Below are 23670 nucleotides of genomic sequence, written 5' to 3'. Positions count from 1 at the left end.
TGGGGACTGTTGTGGGGTGGGGGGGGAGGGATAGCATTAGGAGATATACCTAATGCTAAATGACGAGTTAATGGGTGCAGCACAGCAGCATGGCACATGTATACATATGTAACTAATCTGCACATTGTACACATGTACCCTAAAACTTAAAGTGTAATAATAATTAATACCAAGAAGATCTCTCAAAACCATATAATTAAGTGGAAATTAATCTACTCCTGAATGACTTGGGTAAACAAAGAGAAATTAAGGCAGAAATCAAGAAATTGTTTACAACTAATGAAAACAAAGATAAAAACATACCAGAATCTTTGGGACCCAGCTAAAGCAGTGTTAAGGGAAAACTATAGTGCTAAATGCCCACATCAAAAAGATAGATCTCAACCTAACCACATCTAGAGGAAGTAAATAAACAAGAGCAAACCAACCCCAAAACTAGCAGAAGAGAACACCCAGAATCAGAGCTGAACTGAACAAAATGGAGACGAGAAAAACCGTAGAAAAATCAAAGAAAGCAAAAGTTGTTTCTTCGAAAGAATAAATAAGGTTGATAGGCACTAACTAGACTAATTAAAAAAAGGAGGGGGGAGAAAATCTAAATAAACACTATCAGGAATGACAAAGGGGACGTTGTCACTGACCACACAAAAATACAAAAACCGCTTGGAGAGTATTATGAACACCTCTGCACACAAACTAGAAAACCTAGAAGAATGGATAAATTCCTGGGAACATACAGCCTCCCAAGATTGAACCAAAAATTGAAACCCCAAACAGACCAATAACAAGTTCCAAAATTAAATCAGTAATAAAAAGCCTACTAACCAGAAAAAGTCCTGGACCAGATGGATTCACAGCCAAATTCTACCAGACATATAAAGAAGAGCTGGTATCATTCCTACCGAAACTATTCCAAAAAATTGAGAAAGTGGGACGCCTCCCTAACTCAATCTATGAGACCAGCATCATTCTGATACCAGAACCTGGCAGAGACACAACAGAAAAAAAGAACTTCAGGCCAATATCCCTGATGAACATATATGCAAAAATCCTGGACAAAATACTACCAAATGAAATCCAGCAGCACACCAAAAAGCTAATCCATCATGATCAAGTAGGCTTTATCCCTGGAGTGCAGAGTTGGCTCAACATACCCAAATCAATAAATGTGATTCATCACAGAAAGAGAACTAAAAACAAAAACCACATGATACCTTAATAGATGCAGAAAAGGCTTTTGGTAAAATTCAACATTCATTCATGTGAAAAACCCTCAACAAACTAGGTTTGAAGTTATAGTCCTCAAAATAATAAGAGCCACTGAATTAGCCCACTGAATTAGCAAAAGCTAGAAGTATTCTATTTAGGAACTGGAACAAGACAAGGATGCCCACTCTCACTACTCCTATTCAACATAGTACTGGAAGTTCTATTTGGAGCACTCAGGTGAGAGAAAGAAATAAAAGGCATCCAAATAGGAAGAGAGGAAGTTAAATTATCTCTCTTCATAGACAATGATTCTATACCTAGAAAACTCCATGGTCTCTTCCCGAGGGCTTCTAGATCTGAAAAAGAACTTCAGCAGAGTTTCAGGATACAAAATCAGTTTACAAAAATCAGTAGCATTTCTATACACCAATAACATCTAAACCGAGAACCAAGTGAAGAATGCAGTTTCATTCACAGTAGCCTCCAAAAGAATAAAATACCTAGGAATACAGCTAACCAAAGAGATGAACAATCTCTACAATGAGAATTTTACAAGACATTGCACAAAGAAATCAGATTACACAAATGGGAAAACATTCCATGCTCCTGGATAGGAAATATTAATATCATTAAAACTGCCATACTAGTCAAAACAATTTACAGATTCAGTGTCAAACTACCAATGACGTTTTTCACAGAGTTAGGAAAAAACATTCAAAAATTCATATGGAACCAAGAAGGAGCCCAAATAGCCAAAGCAATCCTAAGCAAAAAGAACAAAGCTGGAGGCATCACACTACCTGTCTTCAAATTATGAGTTACAATAACTAAGACAGCATGGCACTGGTACAAAAATAGACACATAGACTAATGGAACAGGTTAGAGAACTCAGAAATAAAGCCACATACCTAAAACCATCTGATCTTCAACAAAATTGACAATAACAAGCAATGGGGAAAAACTCCCTATTCAATAAATGGTGCTGGGATAACTGGATAGCCATATGCAGAAGAATGAAACTGAACCCCTATCTTTCACCATATATAAAAATCAAAGTGGATTAAAGACTTAAATGTAAAACCTAAAACTGAAAATACTAGAGGAAAACCTAGGAAATACCATTTTGAGCATCAGCCCTGGCAAAGACTTCATGATGAAGACTCCAAAAGCAACTGCAACAAAACCAAAAATTGCCAAGTAAGCCTTAATTAAACTAAAGAACTTCTGCACAGAAAATGAAACTGTCAACAGAGTAAACAGCCTACAGAATGGGAGAAAATATCTGCAAACTGCACATCTGACAAAGGTTTAATAACCAGAATCTATAAGGAACTTAGTAAGCAAAAAAGAACCCCATTAAAAAATGGGCAAAGGACATGAACACTTTTCAAAAGAAACAGAAAAAAATGCTTAATATCACTAATTAGGGGAATGCAAATCAAAACCACAATGAGATACCATCTCACACCAGTCAGAAAGGCTATTATTAAAAAAGTCAAAAACTAACTGATGCTGATGAGGTTGCGGAAAAAGAACGCTTATACACTGCAAATGGGAATGTAAATTAGTTCAGCCATTGTGGAAAGCAGTCTGGAAATTTCTCAGAGAACTTAAAACTACCGTTTAACCCAGCAATCCCTTTACTGGGTATATACCCAAAGGAATATAAATAGTTCTACCTAAAGACACACGCACATGTATGTTCACTGCGGCACTATTCACAATGGCAAAGATATGGAATCAACCTAGATGCCCAGGTTTGGTGGCTCACGCCTGTAATCCTAGCACTTTGGGAGACCGATGCAGGTGGAGTTCGGCGAGGTCAGGAGTTTGAGACCAGCCTGGCCAACATGGTGAAACCTTGTCTTTACTAAAAATACAAAAATTAGCTGGGCATGGTGGCGGGTGCCTGTAATCCCAGCTACTCAAGGCAGGAGAATTGTTTGAACCTGGGAAGCAGAGGTTGCAGTGAGCCGAGATCGCGCCATTGCACTCCAGCCTAGGCGACAGGGCGAGACTCCGTCTCAAAAAAAAAAAAAGAAAGAAAAATAAGAAAATGTATATATACACCATGGAATAGAATACTACACAACCATAAAGAATGAGATAATGTCCTTTGCAGCAAAATGGATGGAACTGGAGGCCATTACCTTAAGACAATTAATGCAGGAACAGAAAACCAAATACTGTATGTTGTCACTTTTAAATGGGAGCTAAACATTGAGTACACATGGACACAAGGGAGCAACAGACACCAGGACCTACTTGAGGGTGGAGGGTGAAAGGAGGGTGAAGACTGAAAAACTACCTTTTGGGTATTATGCTGATTACCTGGGTGACAAAATTATATACAAAACCCCCACGACATTGTAATTTACCCATATAATGAACCTACACATGTACCCCTTGAACCTAAAATAGAAGTTGAATAGTGAAAAAAAATGAAAAAAAAAATTTTTAATGAGGGAGAAGGGGACTGGGCGTTGTGGCTTATACCTATAATCCCAGCACTTCAGGAGATTGAGGCAGGAGGATTGCTTGAGGCCAGGAATTTGAGACCATCTTAGGGAACATAGTGAGACCCCATCCTTACAAAAAATTTTAAACATTAGCAGGTGTGGTGGCATGCACCCATAGTCCCAGCTACTCGGGAAGATAAGGAGGGAGGATCACTTGAGCCAGGAGTTTGAGGCTGCAGTGAGCTGTGACCATGCCACTGCAGTCCAGCCTGGATGATAGAGCAAAATCGTGTCGAATGAAAAAGAGGGAGAGGGGGCAAAAAATTTTGCCTTGAGCTGGCCCTGCCATTAGATGAACCCATTAAGAGCAATTTCTGTTTGGTAGACTCAAAGTTCACTGATGGATGCTGTTGTTGTTAGATCACTTTAAAAACTGTACAGTGTGGTCCAGCACAGAGCACAATCTTTCAAATGAAAGAAAGCTGGATTTAAATTCTGACTCTGCCTCCTAGGGTGTAGCCTTGAACCAAGGACATTCCTTCAACTCTTGCTTTGATCATAAGTAAAATGAAGGATAATCAATAATGTGAGTATACTGAAAAAAATGAAAGCACTGAGCATGGTGCTGGTATCCAAGAGAGGCTCAATAACTTTATTTTTATTTCATAGAATTCCTGACCTCAAAGAACATATCTATGAGTGATTTCTGATAGGGAAACATGTTGACCTTGCCCCAAATACCTAGTGCTTTCAAAAAGTAGTCACATGTCTAACAGTCTATACAAATTCTTCTCTCTTGTCAGGTAGAAGCGAGAGCAAGAGTCTAACAGCAAACAAACACCCTTCTGACCTCTGAAATGCTTCAAACTTTTGATTACAAAGATTCTGTTGTCACGGACGGGGACACAGCTCGGGGTGTTGGAAACCACACCCACTTCTGCCTGAGGGAAAGACAGGATAGTAACGAGGTGACCACTAGATACTGTCTCTCAGAGTTGAAGGGTCCTTAAGCCTGAGATGTCATTATTGTCATCATCTGTGCCCTGTAATGAGGTGTTAGTAGGGGTGATGTGTATTTCTTCTGGACTAGGAATTTAACTGCTGGTTTATGTTCTTCCAGAGCTCCCTCTTTGCCCACTAGCAGGGCATTAGCTGGTGCTGAAGACAGTGGCTGCTTGGCGAGCCTGGATCTCCAAGTGACCCCCTCAGCAACTCCTGATGAACAGGTAGCATGAAAAAGAAACCTTTTTGGTTTATACCAGTGAGATATGGGAGTTGTATATCATTGCAGCATAATCTAGGCTATAGATGATGCAATACTGCTACATTAGGGTCTGATTTCTAGTCAGGCCCTATGCCTAGGATAGCTTACTGCTGGCACACTCTTCAGCCAGTCTCTCAGCTCTGCACAGCACCAGATATGCCAGGATTTTGGCCTTTGATTCAGAGCTCTTTTCTGGAATTTTCTTCATGACCAGAGAATAACTCTGTCTTGCTTTGCTGACAAGAGGTATTAATCTAGAAATGGCTATAGTTCATACAGGAAATGTGTTGCAAAAAATTGAGCTAATCTAGAGAAGAGAAAATAAAAGATGGGAAGTCTTAGTTGCATTCAAATCCCTGGTTCCAGTTGTACCTGAGGTGCAGTTACATTATTGTTCCTTTAGTTTGCTGAATAAGATAATGAATCCCCATGTTGACAAGGTTAAGTTCAATTTCTATAATTTTTCTAGGAATAACATAGTGTTTTTATTTGCCCAGATGTTATAGCTCACCTAAAAAAGCCCTATCTATCCAGGGCTTTTGTTGCCTTTTTTTTTTTTTTTTTGAGACAGAGTCTCGCTCTGTTGCTCAGGCTGGAGTGCAGTGGTGTGATCTCAGCTTACCACAACCTCAGCCTCTGGGGTTCAAGTGATTCTCCTGCCTCAGCCTCCCTGGTAGCTGGGTCTACAGGCATGCACCACCACACCTGGCTAATTTTTGTATTTTTAGTAGAAATGGGGTTTCACCTTGTTGGCCAGGCTAGTCTCAAACTCCTGACCTCAGGTAATCTACCCGCCTCAGCCTCTCAAAGTGCTGGGATTACAGGCATGAACCACCATGCCTGACCTATTGCCATTTTCAGTGTTGTGTCCAGTGATGTTTCCTTCACACCAAGAAGTCTTCAGGGGATTCGTATATGGATTGTGAAATCCTCTAGTGACATGGAAGTTTCTATGTCATGCAGGTAGAGAAATTGTGATGCCTGGATGCCTGAGGTTTTTTGGAGTGAGGTACTATGCATTTGCAAGTAATTGTAAACTGTATAATCCAGGATTAAAAGATAAACTATTGCATTTAGAACTGTGTTTAGAATACAATAATTTGTTGTTGTTGTTGTTGTTGTTGTTTTGTAATAGGACTGAAGCCAATATTAAAGCAAGTCAACCAAAGGTTCTCTGGTGTAGACAAGACAGCAAAAGGACAGACTACCTTGTGGAACCTAGCATTGTTCTCCTTCTGCAGCACTAAGTAACGTTTGTGCTCCGTAAGATCTTTGCAAACCACACACAAGAATTGCTGGTCATCCTGTCAATAGATGCTGCTCACAGAACCAAATTTACTGTGCTGGATTGTCATTCATGGGCTTGAGAGTAGGAGACTGGAGACCAAGGTGGCTAGAATCCAGTTGGGCCTGACGTCTCCCTGTTGAAAAGGCTCCTTGTGGAACGAACAGCACATGGCTCCCGTGGTGGATCAGATAGTGGCACAGCACCAAATGATGCAGGCCTGCCAGGGGCCAGGGCCACAGAAGATGCTCCCAGGGTCCCCCGTGTACTCCAGACACACTACAGGCCACCTCTCCCAGCAGGTTCCCAGTCATGGGCCCCATTGTCATGACTTTAAAGCACACCTTAACACCTGAGCACATCTCTTCCTTAACACCTGTGACTTTCTGACAGGTGGAGGATGTGGTCAGGAATGGGAAAAGGATTTGAGATGGGAAGAGGGAGGGGTTCAGGATGAAGAGAGATAATCTGTGTCACAGATGCCAGCCCTGCAGTTAGCTCCCACCTAGTCCGTGCACACACATTCTAATGCCCTCCCATTCTTCTACATGCTGCGGCCAGAGAGGCCTTTCTCAAAGTGGAAGTCTCATCCTCGCTTCTCTGGTTACGGTGCTGGGCCATGGATGACTTACAAGGCTTAGCAGGAACTGTCTGCATACTCCCCCTTCCTGCCCACTACCTTGTTTCCCTCCAGTCACGAAAGCAAACGTTGGGCATTAACTGTGTGCCAGGCTTGTCCTAATCCTTCACATGTATTCACTCAAACAATCCTCACAACATTCCTATCACATCTCCCGTTTCACAGTGATGGTTCTAAAGCACGCAGTGGGTGAGGAACTTGTCCAGGGTGACACAACTAAGTGGGGGTGGAGAAACATCAAATCTAGGTGGTCCAGGTGGTGGCCAGAACCCATCAGCACCTCACTACAGCTGCCTCCAGTTTCTCCCTGTAGGAAATACTCTTCTCTGTCAACTCGTGTTGCCCTCTGGGCTCGGTTGACATGTCGTCTCCGCATGACATCCTGAGATGCTCCCCAACTAGGGTGGGCACCCACTTCCACACTCCAAATGCCTGTCTATTTGACCTGTGTATTGCTGCATCCCCATTGCCAGGCAGATAGCAGGCCCCTAATAAATATGATTTGAGCAAATAAATATAGTTCTTCAAAAAATAGGGAGGACTTCTTGCTTCTGATAATGGTGGGCTAGGACATTTGGACCAACCCTCATGCAGAAAATAGTCATTTATTTTGATGCAATATGCCTGGCTATGACTATAGAGATTTCAAATATTTGGAGGGCTATTATGTGAAGAATTATACTTACTCTTTGTGACACAGAGGTCAGAAATTGGTCGTTTCCATAGAGTATGAGAGACACAGAATTGTGCTCATCATAAGTATCTTTTTTAAAAACTAGACCTAATAAGATGGGCTGCCTTGGTAGGTGGTGAGTTCTCTGTCACGAAAGAGATTCAGCCACTTGCTCTGAGAAAGCATGGAGAATATCAGCATTGTAAGGGTCAACCACCTCATCTCTGAGGCCCCCTCCTCACTTAGGTTGCCATTGCAGGTGGAACACTGGGCTGAGTGTCAAAGAACCTGGGTTCCACAAGCTGTGCAATCATGGCTGGTTGTTTTTGGATCTCATTCCTAATACCTGTTAGTTAAGCTGACCCATCAATACTGACCCACTTCACAGAGTTATGAAGGGATTAAATTAGGTATTACATATAAATCTTTGTTTTGTTTGCTTTTTGTTGTTTTTTGTTTTGCTTTTTTCTTTGCATTATGAAATCCCAAGTCAACTTTTTCCATTCTTTTATTTCTTAAAAAATTGACATCATCATTACAACAACAAAATAATTTTTAAAATGAAAAAAAAAACTCACAACCCCACAACCTAATACAATAATCATACTTTTTCCCTTTATTCTCCTTTATTGTGACCAAGGATGACTTTGGGCATTGCTGTAAGGAACTATTTCGTTTAACACCCCACTACCTGAACATGATGCATACTCAGCCTTTCACCACCCTCCAAGTAGCTACACATGATAGGATAATAGTATTGGTGGTGGTTTTAGAGAGTTGGAGAGAAAACTGAAGTTGGATTTGGGTAAAAGAAAAAAGCCTGGGAATTATTTTTTCTCCATTCTAAAGCCCATAGAGCAGTGTTAATTGTTCCCACCCCTCTGCTATTCTGTCTCCTCAGGTACTGTGTGCAGAAATGTAATTGAGATTCAAGTCAGGGCCTCTGCCCTTTTCCCTCCAGAAACAAAACCAAGATAATTTATCCTGAACACACACGGTGAAAAAAGGAAGGGAAGGGGGAGAAAAAGTCCAGGTCTTACCTGGGATTCTCTGTCTCCTGCAACATGAAGGATTTAGCCTGGGAGGAGGTGGTGAGAACTCTGGGAGAGAAAAAAGAAGGAAAGAATAGTTTTACCCATGCTGAAGTTAAACCTTCACCTAGAGAAGCAAAAACAAACCACACTTTTCCATTTTGTGCCTCCCTTCCTAGAGTTTTAGCCAAAGGTGTAACTAAGTAATTGGTTTTACCAGGGCAGTCACTCCTCCTATCCCGAGTCTGTTTGACTTCCTCCCCATCATCCTCCTCACCTCTTTTCAGGCAGGGTGGGGATAGCAGCAGGAGGAGATTTTGGGAGCCTGGCAACTCCTGCAAGGACCGCAGGACAGCACCTCTGTGGGGATGCGTGGTGCCCCATCTGCCGCCCTTCTGAAGAATGCACTGCCTTCACTTTACTGTGTTAGAGTCCATCCAGACGTTCTATCCAAAGAATAGTTTCTTTTTCCCCCACAGGCAATCAGGAAATGATTCCTTTCCCGACTGCTTCTGTCTAGTGCCTGGGAATCTTGAGTCAATCCCTCAGTAAGTCAGTGACTAGGGGAATCTCCCCTCTCTGAGCCTCCCAGTTCATGTTGCTTAGGGAACCTGATATTTTCGTGAAACCTGCCTACACATGGGCAGCCCAACAGCAGAGCAAATGGTGGTGAACAAAGAAGTATAGTTGTGCCAGCTTCCTGGTTGCCCATGTGGACAAGTCAGCAGGATCAGGACACGAGGAAGAGTAAATGTGAGACAGTCACGTGACTTCTGCGATAAACAGATTTTTAAGCCCCGAAGTTTTGCTAAAATTTTGGTGAAACCTGAACTTTCTTCGTTGCATATACTGGCACTATCTGTACCATCATACAACTATCTCACATTAAAGCTATTTTTCTTGAGCACTGATGAGTAAGGTTGGTATGTTTGAGTTCCTCAGATCAACAAAAACCCATTTTCCTATAAGTCTTACATTTAGTATTTAAGGAACTAAAACAAATACATTTTGTGAAATGGTTGACACTTCATTGATAATGATTTATTGCTTGGATTAATAAATTTTCCAAAAGTTGTCTTATGTAGAATATGGTTTGCAACCAGCAGAACCATTAATCTATACTGCAATGATATGCACTATGTATAATTGTTTAAAAGCCTCTACTTAATGATGTAAAATGCTCTATTACACATTTGGGTAAACTGTATACTAACATCTGATGGCATTTTTCCACTGTTTGTTGCTTTTTTCAGATACTTTATTGTACAAAGCTGTTCTTAATATTTTTCAAGTTTTTTTCTTTGAATTTTGCTAATGTTTTCCTTGAATTATGAGCATTGACAGAATGTGCTTAGCACTTTTGGCTATTCACACAGCTTTTGAGCATGATTTGCATCCAGTATTTACATTGCTAGCAATAATAAGCCATCTGTGAGTTTTGTCAAAAGTTATTGGGGATTTTTTAAATTTTAGAAGTGCAAATTATTGTTTCTTTGAACTAACTCTTAGTTGCAAAGGCATTTCCAGTTGTTATATTTTTTGTACAATGTCAGGTGTTCCAGATTATGATTCATTATTAATATTGCTTGTTCCCTCTGAGGTCCAGAAGATTTCATGTTTACAATATTTAGAAACAATGTTAAAAAGATATCCAAAGTTTGTCACTTTATTATTAGTTTGTTCTTAATATTCTGTTTAAGTTTTTGAATTCATAGATATCAAAACACTGCACAATTATGATTTTCACAGGAATAACAACACACCAACAACAAAAAGCAAATAGGCTATCTACAAGTTTTGACAATATTAGGATAATGATGCAACCCAGCAACACTGCTACCTGTGGCCTCAGGCTGTAGTGTCAGTTCTTCCCTGGGTCTCCAGCCTGCCAATCTAAGCTGAAAATTATGTACTTGCCAGCCCCCACAGTCACGTGAGTGAACTGGCCCAGGCTGGTCACCAGGGTCAGTTTCTCTGTGTGACATTAGTTCATTCAATGTTCAGCAGTCTCTTTGGAGCTGAGATGTACCTATCATCTGCCTTTTGGGTGCTCAGGGTGGAGAACCAGAAAAGTGTAACCTAGTGTGTATCCTCAAAGAGCTAACAATATGGGGTGGTATCTGTAGGTCTGGGAACACTTTACTGACTCTGTGAGGCATACCAAGAGATGTCAGAGACCAGTCCCTCCTCAAATGCCAGATGAGATGCAGAGAAATAGTTTGCTAAAGTTCATAGGCCAGATATCCCAGTGGTCAGGGAGTTTCATGAATGAGATGGAAGTTTCCATGGAACCCGAGGGATGTGTATGATTTGAGTGGATGAAGAAAATGAAAGACTTTATAAGCAGCTAGACGTTAGGGAGCAGCAAGATGTGTGGTGGGATTGAGCACAGTGGGTTCAGAGGATAGATTGCAGTTTAATAATTTTTAGTAAATATCTCCCAACTGGCACTATTGGAGCAAGTTCTTGAATGCCAAATGAAGGCATAAATCAGTAAGAGGCATAATAAAAGCTGAGCAGTGCTTGGCTTTTTACGAGCTGATCTTGATAGGAGCAGCTATTCAACAAAGTTGCCAGGTCATTGTTACATAGTCCCTGCCTTCTAGGGTCTCACTGCCTACTGGGAGAGACAGTCTGAAAGTTGGTGCAGCATGTAACTGTTGGATCAGGAGTTTGAGCCTGTGGACTGTGGGACCCCCGAGGAGGGTGTGACTACTCTAGGCAGAACAATCCCACAGTTTATTTATATTTAACCTTGAAATTCATTAGAGGATTTTTCAGCAGAGGTTTGGTGCTTATTAATGTTAAGGTTTGCATTCTCTAGAACCTCAAGGAAAGCTGTTCTGTGCGTAATGTACCCTCTTATGTTAATGTTGTGTACTATGATCCTGTTTCAGGGACTTGCACTTAGAATCTGTTACAGTGAGCACAGAAGCAGACCTGTGGGCTCATAGTCTTCACCCCCCCACCCATATATACAAGATGAACAGAGTGGAGGTTAAACAACTTGACCAAACAACACAGTTCACAGTAAAGCCCAAGACTGCACCTGCCCATCCAGTGCTTTTTCAATGTATCCTGGCACTGAGCATAGACCTCTTCCCAGGCAGAGCTGACAGCAAGTAAAGGAGATCATAATCAGGGGACCAAACAACTTTGTCTAAAGTGTGAATGTCACCTAAGGAGAAGCTGTGAGATCAGAAGGGTGGAGCAGAGGAGCAGACACCATGAGGGAGAGTCCTTGGGGGTGCGTCTGCCAGACTGACACTGTCTGGCCTGGGCAGTGGAGGGGCTGGCAGGAACCACAGGTACTGGTGGTGTGACTACTACTGCCTGTGCTTGGATATGGACCCTCTGCAATATGCGGCAGTCTCATTCATTGCCCCCTACATCCTACACCAAGTAGAAATGGAAGGCGATTGGATACTTCACAGAGAGACAAGATCTAAGTGGAGAAGGAATGCGTCCTGTGGCTGTGGAGATCCTTGGAGCTTGGAGGGGAGAGCTTGAGCCCCACTGGTGATGACCTCCCACAACTCGCCAACTCAGCCCTCCCTAAGTCCCCATCGGGGGCCAATTCTCTCTCTGGGGTTGGGGGGACTCCCCCATAGCTCATCCATCATAGGGATGTTGGTATCTACTGTGGGTTGGGTAGGGCCGATGTGCTGAGGATGGCTCCCCCACAAGCAAGAGATGTGGATTTGGGGAGCTTCCCGTCTTGTATTGAAGGAACATAACTCAGAATAATAAGCGCCAACTATAACAAACCCACAGCCAACATCATACTGAATGGGCAAAAGCTGCAAGCATTCCCCTTGAAAAGTGGCACAAGATAAGGAAGCTCTTTCTCACCACTCCTATTCAATATAGTGTTGAAAGTCCTGATCACAGCAGTCAGGCAACAGAAATAATAAAGGGCATCCAAATAGGAAAAGAGAAAGCCAAACTATCCTTTTTTGCAGACAATATGATTCTATATCTGGAAAACCCCATAGCCTCAGCCCAAAAGGTCCTTCATCTGATAAACAATTTCAGCAAAGTTTCAGGAGATAAAATCAATGTACAAAAATCACTAACATTCCTATACACAATAGCCAAGCCAAGAGCCAAATCAGGAGCACAATCCCATTCATAATTGCCACAAAAAGAATAAAATACCTAGGAATGCAGCTAACCAAGGAAGTAAAGGATCTCTACAATGAGAATCACAAACTCTGCTCAAAGAAATCAGAGATGACACAAACAAATGGAAAAACTTTCCATGCTCATGGCTAGGAAGAATCAATATCATTAAAGTGGCCATACTACCCAAAGCAATTTATAGATTCAATGCTATTCCTATCAAACTATCAATTACATTTTTCACAGAACTAGAAAAAAACTTAAAATTCATATGGAACCAAAAAGCCTGAGTAGTCAAGGCAATCCTAAGCAAAAAGAACAAAGGTGGAGGCATCACATTACCTAACTTCAAACTACAGGGCTACCATGACCAAAACAGCATGGTACTGGTACAAAAGCAGACACACAGACCAGTGGGACAGAATAGAGAGCCCAGAAATAAGGCCACAAACCTACAGCCATCTGATTTTCAACAAAGTTGACAAAAACAAGCAATGGGGAAAGGTCTCCCTATTCAATAAATGGTGCTGGGCTAACTGGCTGGCCATATGCAGAAGATCGTAACTGGACCCCTTTTACTATGTACAAAAATTAAGATGGTTTAAAGAGTTAAAACCCAAAATTATAAAAATCCTGAAGATAACTTAGGCAATACCATTCTGGACATAGGAACTGGCAAAGATTTCATGATGAAGACACCAAAAGCAATCGTAACAAAAGCAAAAATTGACAAATCGGATTTAAGGGCTTCTTCACAGCAAAAGAAACAACAGGGCAGACAATCTACAGAATAACAGAAAATTTTTGCAAACTATGCATCTGACAAGGGGCTAATATCCAGCATCTATAAGGAATTTAAACACAGTTACAGGAAAAAAACCCACTCCATTAAAAAATGGGTAAAGGACACGAACAGACACTTTTCAAAAAAGACATACATACAGCCAACTAGCATGTTAAAGAAAACCTCAATTATCACTCATCATTAGAGAAATGAAAAATCAAAACCACAATGAGATATCATCTCATGCCAGTCAGGATGGCTACTTTTTTAATAGATGTTGGTGAGGTTATGGAGAAAAGGAACACTTATACACTTGTTAGGAGTGTAAATTAGTTCAACCACTGTGGACAGCAGTGTGGCGATTGCTCAGAGAGCTAAAAGCAGAACTACCATTTGACCCACCAATCCCATTACTGGGTATTTACCTAAAGGAATATAAATCATTCCCCCATAAAGACACATGCAAGTGTATGTTCATTGCAGCACTACTAACAATAACAAAGCCAGGCGCAGTGGCTCACCTCACGACTGTAATCCCAGCAATTTGGGAGGCTGAGGTAGGCAGATCACCTGAGGTCAGCAGTTCGAGACCAGCCTGACCAACATGGAGAAATCCCATCTCTACTAAAAATACAAAATTAGCCAGGTGTGGTGGCTCATGCCTGTAATCCCAGCTACTTGGGAGGCCAAGGCAGGAGAATTGCTTGAACCCAGGAGGGAGAGGTTGCGGTGAGCCGAGATCACACCATTGCACTCCAGCCTGGTGAAGGAGCAAGACTCCATCTCAAAAAAAAAAAAAAAAAAAAAAAAAAAAGGAGAAGGGAAAAATACACATTCAGAGGAGACAAAAAATAAAAAACAATGATGCATGCCTACAGGATCTAGAAAATAGCTTCTTAAGGGCAAATCTAGGAGTTATTGGCCTTAAAGAAGAGATAGAGAAAGAGATAGGAATAGAAAGTTTATTGAAAGGGATAATAACATAGAAGTTCCTAAACCTACAGAAAGATATTTATATCCAAGTACAAGAAGGTTATAGAACACCAGGCCAATTTAACCCAAAGATTACCTCAAGGCATTTAATAATCAAACTCCCGCAGGACAAGGTTAAAGAAAGGTCCTAAAAGCAGCAAGAGAAAAGAAACAGATAGCATACAATGGAGCTCCAATACATCTGGCAGCATATTTTTCAGTGGAAACTTTACAATCCAGGAGAGAGTGACATGACATATGTTAAAGTGCTGAAGGGAAAAACCCTTTTATCCTAGAATAATATATCCAGCAAAAATATCCTTCAAATGTGAAGAATAAACAAAGACTTCCCCAGACAAACAAAAGCTGAGGGATTTCATCAACACTAGACTGGTCCCATAAGAAACACTTAAGGGAGTACTTTGGTCAGAAAGAAATGGACATTAATGAGCAACAAAGAATCCTCTAAAGGTACAAAACTCACTGTTAAGAGTAAGTACACAGAAAAACCCAAAGTATGATAACATTGTAACTGTGGTGTGTAAGTAGAAAGAATAAATGATAAACCAATCAAAAATAGTAACTACAACAACTTTTCAAGACACAGTCAGAAAAATAAGATAAAATTAGAAACAACAAAAAGTTAAAAAGTGGGGGGATGAAGTTAAGATGTAGAGTTTTTATTAGTTTTCTTTTTGTTTGTTAATGCAAACAGTGTTACCAGGTTAAAATAATGGGTTATAAAATAGTATTTGTAATCCTTATGGTAACCTCAAACCTAAAAACATACACTGGATACATAAAAAATAAAAAGCAAAAACCTAAATCATATCACCAGAGAAGATTACTTTCCCTAAAGGAAGACAGGAAGAAAAGAAAGAGGAAAACCACAAAACAACCAGAAAACAAATAAATAACAAGGCAGGAGTAAGTCTTTACTTATCAATAATACATTGAGTGGAAATGGACTAAACTCTCCAATCAAAAGACATAGACTGGCTGAATGAATGGAGTAAACAAGACCCATTGATCTGTTGCCTACAAGAAACACACTTAACCTATAAAGACACACATAGACTGAAAGTAAAGAGTTGGAAAAAGTTATTCCATGCCAATGGAAACCAGAAAAAAGAGGAGTATTGATTTTGATACAAAAACTATAAGAGACAAATAAAGTCACTATACAATGATAAAGGGGTTAATATGGTTTCCATTTCTGTGTCCCCACCCAAATTTTGTGTTCTGTTGTAATCCTCAATGTTGGAGGTGGGGCCTGGTGGGACGTGATTGGATCATGGAGGTGGATCTTTCATGAAAATTCAGCACCATCTTCTTAGTGCTCTTCTCATGATAGTGAGTTCTTCTGAAATCTGGTTGCTTAAAAGTGTATAGCACCTCTCCACACCACCCGCTTGCCTTGGTCTACTCCTGCTATGTAGATGCTTGCTCCCACTTTGCATTATTCCATGAGTAAAAGCTCCCTCAGGCCTTCCCAGAATCAGATGCTGCTGTGCTTCCTGAACAGCCTGTGGAACTATGAGCCAATTCAACCTCTTTTCTTCATAAATTAACAAGTCTTGGGTATTTCTTTAGAGCAGTGTGAGAACAATAATACAGAAAATTGGTAAAGAGGAGTGAGGCATTGCTAGAAAGATACCTGAAAATGTGGAAACAGGGTAATAGACAGAGGTTGGAAGAGTGTGGAGGGCTCTGAAGATAGGAAGATGAGGGGAAGTTTGGAATTTCTTAGAGATTTGTAAATTGTTTTGACCAAAATACTGATAGTGATATGGACAATGAAGTCCAGGCTGAGGAGGTCTCAGATGGGATGGGGGACTTATTGGGACCTGGAGTGAAGGTCACTTTTGTTAGGACATTGTGGTTGGAGACATTGTGCCCCTGCCCTAGGAATCTGTGGAACTTTGAACTTGAGAGCAAAGATTTAGGGTATCTGGCAGAAGAAATTTCTAAGCAGCAAAGTGTTCAAGATGTGGCCTGGCTGCTTCTGGTAGTCTGTGCTCATATTTGTGAGCAAAGACATGACAAGAAACTGAAACTTATATTTAAAAAGGAAGCAGAGTGTAAAAGTTTGGAGAATTTGCAGCCTGGCCATGTTGTAGAAAAGAAAAAACCCATTTTGTGGAGAGGAATTCAAGCTAGCTGCAGAAAATTGCAAGTAACAAGGAGCAAAATGTTGATAGCCAAGATAGTGGGAAAAACACCTTGAAGGCATTTCAGATACTTTGGGGGCAGCCTCTCCCATCACAGGCCCAAAGGCCTAGGAGGGAAAGATGGTTTCCTGGGCCAGGCTCAGGGTCCTGCTGCCCTGCACAGCCTCAGGAAACTGCTCTCCAAATTCCAGCTGCTCCAGCTCCAGCTTCAGCTCAAAGGGCCCCAGGTACAGCTCAGGCTGCTGCTCCAAAGGATGCAAGTTGTAAGCCTTAGTGGCTCCCATGTGGTGTTAAATTAAGCCTGTAGGTGCACAGAGTGCAAGAATTGAGGCTTGGGAGCCTCCACCTAGATTTCAGAGTATGTGTGGGAAAGCCTGGATGTCCAGGCAGAAGCCAGCTGCAGGGACAGAGCCCTCATGGAGAACCTCTACTAGGGTAGTGTGGAGGGGAAATTTGGGGTTGGAGTTCCCACACAGCTTCCCCTCTGGTGTACTGCCTAGTGGAGCTGTGAGAAGAGAGCCACTGTCCTCCAGATTCCAGGATGGTAGATCTGTCAATGACAGCTTGCACTGTACACCTGGAAAAGCCACAGGCAGTCAATGCCAGCCCATGAAAGCAGCGACAGTGGCTTACCCTGCAAAGTCCCAGGGGCTGAGCTGCCCAAGGCCTTGGGAGCCCACCCCTTGCACCAATGTGCCCTGGATGTGAGATATGGAGTCAAAGGAGACTATTTTGGAGCTTTAAGATTTAATGACTACCTGCTGGGTTTCAGACTTGCATGGGTCCAGTAGCCCCTTTCTTTTGGCCAATTTCTCACTTTTGGAATGGGAGTATTTACCCAATTCCTGTACCCCCACTGTATGTTGGAAGTAACTAACTGTTTTTTTATTTTGTAAGCTCACAGGTGGGAGAGACTTGCCTTGTTTCAGGTGAGACTCTGGACTTTGGACTTTTGAATTAATGCTAGAATGAGTTAAGACTTTCAGGGACTGTTGGGAAGATATAACTGTATTTTGCAGTATGAGAAGGACATGAGATTTGGGAGACACCAGAGGTGGAATAGTATGGTTTGGATCTGCATCCCCACCAAAATCTCATGTTCAATTGTAATCCTAAATTTTGGATGTGGAACCTGGTGGAAAAGGATTGGATAATGGGGGTGGTTTCTCATGGTTTAACACCATCCCCCTGGGTGCTGTTCTCATGATAGTGAGTGACTTATTGTGAGATCTGATTGTTTAAAAGTATGTGCCACCTCCTCCCACTTTCCTCCTGCTCCAGCCATGTAAGACAGGCTTGCCTCCCCTTCACCTTCTGTCATGATTGTAAGTGTTCTGAGGCCTCCCCAGCCATGCTTCCTGTACAGCCTGCAGAACTGTGAGCCAATTAAACCTCTTTTCTCTATATATTACCCAGTCTCAGGTATTTCTTTATAGCAGTGCAAGAATAGACTAATACAGGGTTCAATTCAGCAAGAGGATATAACAAATATAAATATATATGCACTCAACAATGCAGCACCCAGATATATAAAGCAAATATGATTAGAACTAGAGAGAGAGAGTGACCCCAATACAATAATAGCTGGAGACTTCAACATCACATTTTCAGCACTGGACAGATCTTCCAGACAGAAAATGAAACATCAGACTTAATCTGCACTGTAGATCAAATGGATCTAATACATACCTGCAGAACATTTTATCCAATGGCTGCAGAATACACATTCTTTTTTAGCACATGTATCATTCTCAAGGATAGACCATATGTTAGGTCACAAGTCTTAAAACATTAAAAAAATGGAATACTATCAAGCATCTTCTCTGACCACAGTGGAATACAACTAGAAACTAATAACAAGAGGAATTTTTGAAACTATACAAATACATGAAAATTAAACAATATGCTGCTGAATGACCATCGAGTCAATGAAGAAATTAAGAAGGAAATTGAACAATTTCTTGAAACAAATGATAAAGGAAACACAACATACCAAAACCTATGGGATACGGCAAAAGCAGTACTAAGAGGCAAATTTATAGCTATTAAGTGCCTACATGAAAGAAGAGGAAAAACTTCAAATAAGCAACTTAACAATGAACCTTAAAGAACCAGAAAAGCAAGAGCAAAACAAACACAAAATTAGAAGCAAAGAAATAATAAAAATCAGAGCATAAATAAATAAAATTGAAATAAAAATCAATGCAAAAGAACAATGAAACAAAAAGTTGCTTTTTTTCAAAAGTTAAACAAAACTGACAAGCCTTTAGAAAGACTGAGAAAAAAGAGACAAGGTACAAATAAATAAAATCAGAAATGAAAAAGACATTACAACTGACACTGCAGAAATTCAAAGGATCATTAGGGGCTACTATGAGCAACTATATGCCAATAAATTGGAAAATCTAGAAGAAATTGACAATTTCTGGACACATACAACCTACTGAACCAGGAAGAAATCCAAAACCTGAACAGACTAATAACAAGTAACAAGGTTGAAGCCATAATAAAAAGTCTCCCACTAAAGAAAAACAAGGACCCAATGGCTTCACTGTTGAATTCTACCAAACATTTAAAGAAGAACTAATACTAATCCCACTCAAGCTATTGAAAAATAGAGGAGGAGTGAATATTTCCAAAGTCATTCTAGGAGACCAGTATCACCCTGATACCAAAACCAGACAAAGACACATCAAAAAAAGAAAACTGCAGGCCAATTTCTCTGATGAATATTGATTCCAGAATCCTCAGCAAAATATTAGCAAACTAAATTCAACAATACATTAAAAAGATCATTCATCAGGGTCAGGTGCAGTGGCTTAAGCCTCTAATCCCAGCACTTTGGAAGGCCGAGGTGGGCAGATCACCTGAGGTCAGGAGTTCGAGACCAGCCTGACCAACATGGTGAAACCTCATCTCTACTGAAAATACAAAATTAGCTGAGTGTGGTGGTGCATGCCTGTAATCCCAGCTACTCCGGAGACTGAGGCAGGAGAATCGCTTGAACCCAGGAGGCGGAGGTTGCAGTGAGCTGAGATTGTGGCACTGCACTCCAGCCTGGGTGACCGAGTAAGACTCCATTAAAAAAAAAATCATTTATCACAACCAAGTGGGATTTATCCCTGGAATGCAAGGATGGTTCAACACATGCAAATCAATCAATGTAATACATCATATCAAAAAGAATGATTAAAACCATATGATTATTTCTATTGATGCTGAAAAAGTATTTTATAAAATCCAACATCCCTTCATGATAAAAACCCTCAGAAAACTGTGTATAAAATAAATATACCTCAGCATAATAGCCAGATATGACAGACCCACAGCTAGTATCATACTGAATGGGGAAAAAGTGAAAGCGTTTCCTATAAGATCTGGAACACAACAGGGATGTTCACTGTCACCACTGTTATTCAACAAAGTACTGGATGTTCTAGCTAGAGCGATCAGACAAGAGAAGATATAAAGGCCATCCAAACTGGAAAGGGAGAAGTTAAATTAGCCTAGTTTGCAGATGATATGAACTTATATTTGGAAAAAACCTAAAGGCTCCACAGGAAAACTATTAGAATCAATAAATTCAGTAAAGTTGCAGGACACAAAATCAACATATAAAAACCAGTAGCATTTCTATATGCCAACAGTGAACAATTTGAAAAACTTTAAATTTAAAAAGGTAATTTCATTTACAATAGCCACACATAAAATTAAATACCTAGGAATTAACCAAAAATGTGCAAGCTATCTATGAGGAGAATTATAAAACATTGATGAAAGAAATTGAAGAGGACACAAAAAAAAATTGGAAAAAATTCCATCTTTATGGATTGGAAGAATCAATATTGTTAAAATGTCCATACTACCCAAAGCAATCTACAGATTCAATGCAATCCCTATCAAAATACCAATAATAGTCTTCAGAGAAATAGAAAAAAAATCCCAAAATTTGTATGAAAACACAGAATGCCCAGAATAGCCAAAATTGTCTCAAGCAAAAAGATCAAAACTGGAGGAATCACATTACCTGACTTCAAATTATGCTACAGAGCTATAATCACCAAAACAGCACAGTACTGACATAAAAACAGACACATAGTCCAACAGAACAGAATAGAGAACCTAGAAACAAATCCACACACTCACAGGGAACTCATTTTTGACAAAGTTGCCAAGTACTTATACTGGAGGAAAGAAAAGACAGTCTCTTAAATGAAATGGTGCTGGGAAAACTGGATATCCATATGCAGAAGAATGAAACTAGAACCCTACCTCTCACTGTAGACAAAAGTCAAATCAAGGCTAGGCATGGTGGCTTACACCTGTAATCTCAGCACTTTGGGAGGGTGAGGCAGGCGTATCACGAGGTCAAGAGATCGAGACCATCCTGACCAACATGGTGAAACCCACCCCCGCCTACTAAAAATACAAAAATTAGCTGGGCATGATGGCACGTGCCTGCAGTCCTAGCTACTCAGGAGGCTGAGGCAGGAGAATCGCTTGAACCCAGGAGGTAGAGGTTCCAGTGAGCTGAGATCATGCCACTGCACTCCAGCCTGGGGACAGAGCAAGACTCCGTCTCAAAAAATAAAAAATAAAAAATAAATTCAAAATGTAATAAAGACTTAAATCTAAGACCTCAAACTATGAAACTACTATAAGAAAACATTGGGGAAAACCTCCAGGACAGTAGTCTGGCCAAAAATTTCTTGAGCAATACCCCACAAGCACAGGCAACCAAAATAAAACTGGACAAGTAGTATCACATCAAGTTTAAAAGCTTCTACAAAGCAAAGGATACAATCAATAAAGAGACAACCCACAGAATGGGAGAAAATATTTGCAAACTACCCATCTGACAAAGAAATAATAACCAGAGTATATAAGAAGCTCAAACAACTCTATAGTAAAAAAAAAAAAAAAAAAAAAAAAAAATTCTGAAAGTCTAAGTAAAAAATGGGCAAAAGATTTGAATAGACATTTCTCAAAAGAAGACATACAGGCCATGCGTGGTGGCTCATGCCTGTAATCCCAGCACTTTGGGAGGCCCAGGCGGGTGGATCACTTGAGGTCAGGAGTTTGAGACCAGCCTGACCAACATTGTGAAACTCTGTTTCTACTAAAAATACAGAAATAAGCCAGGCGTGGTGGTGCACACCTGTAATCCCAGCTACTCAGGAGGCTGAGGCAGGAGAATTGCTTGAACCTGGGAGGCAGAGGTTGCAGTGAGCCGAGATCACACCACTGCACTCCAGCCTGGGCAACAAAGTGAGACTCCATCTCAAAAAAAAAAAAAAAAAAAAGAAAAGAAAAAGGAAGAAGACATACAAAGCCAGGTACAGTGGCTTATGCCTGTAATCCTAGCACTTTAGGAGGCCAAGGCAGGTGGAATTGAGCCCAGAAGTTTGAGACCAGACTGAGCAATATGGTCAAACCCCATTTCTGCAAAATACAAAAATAAAAAATAGCTGGGAGTGGTGATGCACACCTGTAGTCCCAGCTACTTAGGAAGCTGAGATGGGAGGATCACTTGAACCTGGGGAGGTTGAGGCTGCAGTGAATCATAATTGCATCAATGCACTCCAGCCTGGGCGACAGAGTGAGAGACACTGTCTCAAAAAAAAAAAAAAAAAGAAAGAAAGAAAGAAAGAAAAAAAAAAAGGACATAAAAATGGCAAACAGGCATATGAAAAGGTGCTGATGATTACTGATCATCAGAGAAATGCAAATCAAAACTACAATGAGATATAATCTCACCCCAGTTAAAATGGCTTATATCCAAAAGACAGGCAATAACAAATGCTGGTGAGGATGTGAAAAAAAGGGAACCCTCGTACACTGTTGATGGGAATGTAAATTCGTACAACCACTATAGGTAACAGTTTAGAGGTTCCTCAGAAAACTAAAAATTGAGTTGCGATATGATGCAACAATCCTACTGCTGGGTATATACCCCACAAAAGAGAAAACCAGGGTTTTGCATGGTGGCTCACACCTGTAATCTCAGCACTATGCGAGGCCGAGGAGGGCAGATCACTTGAGCCCAGAAGTTCAAGACCAGCCCGAGCAACATGGCAAATCCTGATTTCTACAAAATACAAAAAAAAAATTAGGCAAGTGTAGTGGTGCACACCTATAGTCCTAGCTACTGTGGAGGCTGAGGTAGGATCACTTGAACCTAGGAGGTGGAGGTTGCAGTGAGCCAAGATCATGCCACTGCACTCCAGCCTGGGTGACAAAGCGTGACCCTGTCTCAAAAAAGAAAAGAAAATCAGTATATGGAAGAGATATCTGCACTCCTATGTTTGTTACAGCACTGTTTACAATAGTTAAGATTTGGAAGCAACCTACATGTCCAACAGCAGATGAATGGATAAGGAAAATTTGGTATGTATACACAATGAAGTACTATTCAGCCATAAAAAGGAATGAGATCCAGTCATTTGCAACAGCATGGATGGAAGTGGAGATCATTATGTTAAATGAAATAAGCCAGGCACAGAAAGGCAAACATGGCATGTTCTCACTTATTTGTGGGACATAAATTAAAAACAATTGAACTAATGGACATACAGAGTAGAAGAATGGTTACCAGAGGCTAGGAATGGTAGTAGGGGGCTGAAGGGAAGGTGGGGATGTTTAATGAGTAAAAAAAATTTTAGAGGAATAAGACCTACTATTTGATAGCACAGCAGGGGGACTATAGTCAATAATAATTGCACATTTAAAAATAGTGTAATTGAATTGTTTGTAACTCAAAGGATAAATGCTTGAGGGAATGGATACCCCATTCTCCATGATGTGCTTATTTCACATTGCATACCTGTATCAAAACATCTAATGTACCCCATAAATATATGCAGCTATTATGTACCCACAAAAATTGAAAATCAAAAATAAAATATTTTTAAAAATGTATTATTATTTGTCCTCTGTGAATAAAACTCGCTTCTGGCCCTCCTTTTTATAGGTATTTAAAAAAATGCATTTAGGCAGATCAATGGCATTATATAATATACAAAAACAATAAATCTGCTTTTCTTTTTAAACATATCACAT

The 23670-nt window shown here is 40.6% G+C and overlaps 1 long non-coding RNA gene and 1 pseudogene across 5 annotated transcripts in view; one reads left to right on the top strand and one right to left on the bottom strand.

Moving 5' to 3' along the window:
- LOC129038156 (uncharacterized) overlaps positions 1–9469 on the top strand; it is a 40750-nt gene extending 31281 nt beyond the window's left edge. For 3 of the 5 annotated variants that reach the window (XR_010126665.1, XR_008503089.2, XR_008503091.2), the window contains 3 exons: positions 4473–4637; positions 4790–4895; positions 6069–9469. This is a non-coding gene — a long non-coding RNA (uncharacterized LOC129038156). The remainder of the gene's footprint in view (positions 1–4472; positions 4638–4789; positions 4896–6068) is intronic. The other 2 variants (XR_008503090.2, XR_010126666.1) reach the window with 1 other exon arrangement.
- Positions 6951–23670, bottom strand: part of LOC129038155 (popy Class I histocompatibility antigen, A-1 alpha chain-like) — a 48285-nt pseudogene continuing 31565 nt past the window's right edge.

This window comes from Pongo pygmaeus, chromosome 5, assembly GCF_028885625.2.
Source record: "Pongo pygmaeus isolate AG05252 chromosome 5, NHGRI_mPonPyg2-v2.0_pri, whole genome shotgun sequence".
Lineage (NCBI taxonomy): Eukaryota > Metazoa > Chordata > Mammalia > Primates > Hominidae > Pongo > Pongo pygmaeus.
The sequence above is the reverse complement of the archived record's forward strand: the minus strand, read 5'-3'. Positions and strand labels throughout refer to the sequence as shown.